A 3,770-nucleotide genomic window follows, 5' to 3' on the forward strand; every position below is an offset into this window, starting at 1 on the left:
GGTGTTTCCAAGTATTATGAACAAAATATGTTACAGCTTCATGATGAGTGGGTCCATCAGTAAAGACAGTGAGTGCACTTTTTAAAGTGGTAGAAACCAATCGAGTTTTAAGATAAAGGGGAAGTAAGGTAGAGACAAACAAGGATCATGGGGCATATGGACAGAAATGGAACCAATGTAGTCAGCCAAAGTGAATTGCAGAGGCTTTGCTTTTCTATTTTTTATTTTTTGGTAACAGGTATTGAACTCACAACTGCACACTTGCAAGGCAGGCACTTATGCCACTGAGCTAAATCCCCAGCACTGGGTCTTGCAGAGGGAACAGCAGAGGGCAGCAAAAAGGAAAAGTCAGCCTTGGTGAGTGGTAAGACAGTATTGATTAAATCAATTCCAAGGAATATAGATGTTCCAGTACATCTCAAGTGATGAGAGGGATTAGCATTGACAATGGCAGATAAACTATCACCAGGTGAGTGGAATAAAACAGAAACATCAGCTCCAGTGTGTAGCAAACCTGAAAAGGAAAGGTTGTCAATAGTTAAAGGGAGGTTTTGGCATTCATCTCCCAGGGGAATAGCAGTAAACACCACAGTGAAGCCAAATCCTTGATTTCCACCAATAACATGACAACTTTAGTGGAGAAATAAGGCAAGAGAATTATTTGGTCTACAGATTCAGAAATATTTAGTTGATGGGTAAGAGAGATCACAGTTGAATCAATATGCCAGTATTATCAGCATCAATGACACCAGGAATCACAAAAGTGCCTGTTTTTGATGCACGTGAACAAGAAAGAACCAGGCCAGCTGTCCCAGGAGGTAAAGGATCATGAAAAGTAGTAGGGACCTTATAAAACTTACCAGGGATTTCCAAGGTAGTGTCAGGTTTCATAGAGACATCTTTTAAAGCATTTTTGTAGTCTTGGTTTGCATTTTTGTATGTTAATTGCTTTAACAAATAGAGGCTGCTGCTGTGTTGTCCACCTGGCATTTGCTAGCTGAATTCATCTTTCTATAAAGGTATGACAAGGTTCAGTGGCCTCCTGTTTAATAGTACCAAAGGAAACGTGTGAGCCCACTGCTACAGGGATTCTTTTTTAAGCTTTTAAAGCAATTTAAGCCATTTGAGGGTAATAGCCTGAGGGTGGCAATGAATTTGTTGGCAAATTTCTGAAAAAGCTCTCTCCCCATAATTCAGTAGCTCCTATAGCAATATTGCAATCTAACTTATTTATGGCTTGCTTGTCCACAGCATCAGTATATTCTTACAACCACACTTGATGTTGGGTTTGAGTGACAATAGTATGCACTAAGGTTTTCCAGTCCAAAGGGATCACTTCATAATCATGACTAATAACCCTCAATAATGCCAATTACAAAAGTACTTTTAATTCCATATTCCCTGACTGCCTTTTTAATACTCTTTATCTTTTTTGTTTTTCTCTTTTGGTAAAGGGGACTTAATTTATAATCTTGCAGTTGCCAAGCAGGTGCTTATGCCACTAAGCTTAATCCCCAGCCCCTTTTAACTCTTTAAACAGTTACTGAAAACTTTCAAAGTGTGGCTCTTGTCACTGATGCAAAACAGGACAAGCAGTTAATTCCCCATGTTGTTTAACTTCTTGAGCCACCTTTTGCATGGGAGTTAGAACAGGTAAGGAGTTGCCCAGAGGTTTTTCAGGGTTTGCATCTTGTGGAGGCAGTGGCAAAAGGAGGTGGAGAAGCACCTGGGTGCACCCATGAAAACTGGGAATTCAACCATGGTATGTTCCATGTGCCTGCCAGCCAAATGTCACATCTCAGCAAAGATACCAGGTGTGCAAGACAGAGATCAGAGCTTGAGGCTCCTCAATGCAGTTTACCTATTTTTCCCCAATATCTCACAGTGGCCACACCTACCTCAAGGACAATGATCATGAATTTGCCACAAGAGCTGCACCAAAATAACTTTGGAAGTAACAGGACTCACCTTACTAAAGAAAAGCAGTTCTGTGTTATGTTTCTGTTGCATTTCAGATATAGCATTCACCATGACTTCACAGGTGAAGGGATTTTTTTTAAGGAAATGAAGGGATTTTCCTACCAAAATAAAATAGACATGCTTTCGGGGCCATTTTCCAGCCTAGGAACACACCAAAGTACGTCCCCATCCACAGCAGCAATCTCCACTGTAGAGTCCCTGTTCAGGCATCAGCTGTTCAGGTCCATGCCTAGATCCCCAACCCCTCAAACAGGTGCATAGTGAAGGCCCAAAAGAATGAAACAAGTGACACAATCTTTGGGGCTGCAGGAGGATTAAATCCTTGGCAGAGCTCATAACTCTGCTAGCCAGCTGGCTGACTGATGCTGGGCAGCCCATATTTAATCACAACAAGCAAAGAGCTTAGGGGACAATGGAGGAAATCTGAGCAGGATCTTGAGAGGGTTTCAAGGACCCCTCAGAGCAACAGATGATGCTAATTAAGGAAAACTATCCAGAAAGTCTCCAGGTGGCCTCAGCTATGACCTATCATGCCCACTGAGTGTGCCTTTATTCTCAGATTAAATGTGCTCAGGCTATGCCAGAGCCCTCTACATGTACTCAGCTTCAGTGGCTCCAACAAGTTTCCAAATAACTGCATGAATCACAAGTGCACATCACTCAGGTCTCATTCAAACACTGCCACTTTCTCTGATTCCTAGATATAGCCTTTGTATTTTACTGAATACTGATAGACATTTGCCCTATCTCATCACATTCATGCTTAGTCACCATGCTCAACAGAAGAGAATATGTCAGTCTGTGCCATGAGATGCTGAGGCCAGAGTAAAACTTTGTTTTTGATCAGTACTGTTTCTCATCATGTACAATATTTTCATACCAAAAGAGTATGAAACTCACAGTGGTGATAATAATGAAAAATTAAAAGTGCAAGATATTGTAAGAAAATGAGAAAAGGTAGCGTGAAATTCATTAGCTCAATTGAAGAGATGATGTTTTACCTAGAGTTGTTTGAATAACACAAAGGGGTTACCCACACAACTTTAAACTAGCATTGATGGCAGAAACAGTACTTTGGAGCAAAGACACATGGGTCTGCTGAGCATAGAGACAGGGCATTCCACACACTGGCTAAATGTGAACCCAAAAGAAGGATTGAGCCTTTGAGAAACTTATCCCTCTTGTACTTGTAGAAGTCTAGTAAAATGTTGCAGAACCACCTAGGTTCAAGGCAAATTTTCGATGGAATAAGGGCAGCCTATAGCTGAATTTTCATGAGTTTGGATAGATCTATACTGCTATCATAATTATTTTTGGGAACTCAGGTTGTACATTCTACATTTTTCTTCACATCAGCAAAATCAGTAAAAGACCCGAGAGACTTGCAAATTATTTGTCAGTATAAAATTACTGCCTCTGGGAGTGCATCCTTTAGTGATAATTTAGGTACACAGAGGCCAGACAGCATACACTGCAAAGGCTCATGTTCAGGTGACTGGCAGCACCATGCAGGTTCCTAACACACCTACTTCTTGCCCATGCAACACACAATGTAATGGCTCGATAGTGGTGGAGAATCTATCAACAGTCTTCAAAACCAAGCTATGTATATAGTTGGGGTTCTTTCCACAAGAAAAGTGACATATAACATTAGGTAACTAAAGAACTTTCTCATGTCTCAAAAATGTCAAATCTTATTCTTTCCCATCTCTTATAGTCAGGGTTTTTCAAGGAAAGAGACTTAATATGGAACTTATAATTGATAAGATAATTTTAAAATATTCACCCAA

At 40.5% G+C, this 3,770-nt stretch overlaps 1 long non-coding RNA gene across 1 annotated transcript; it reads right to left on the reverse strand.

The window, feature by feature from the left end:
- Positions 1-191: 191 nt before the first annotated feature.
- LOC134472316 (uncharacterized) lies at positions 192-3,307 on the reverse strand. The gene is made up of 2 exons (XR_010042153.1): positions 861-3,307; positions 192-514 (listed from the first exon to the last, which is right to left on the reverse strand). It is a non-coding gene; the product is annotated as an uncharacterized LOC134472316 (long non-coding RNA).
- Between the last annotated feature and the right edge of the window lie 463 nt (positions 3,308-3,770).

The sequence above is a fragment of the Cavia porcellus genome, unplaced genomic scaffold (assembly GCF_034190915.1).
Source record: "Cavia porcellus strain 051 isolate PalLab524CR breed Dunkin Hartley unplaced genomic scaffold, mCavPor4.1 scaffold_23, whole genome shotgun sequence".
In the NCBI taxonomy this organism is placed as follows: domain Eukaryota; kingdom Metazoa; phylum Chordata; class Mammalia; order Rodentia; family Caviidae; genus Cavia; species Cavia porcellus.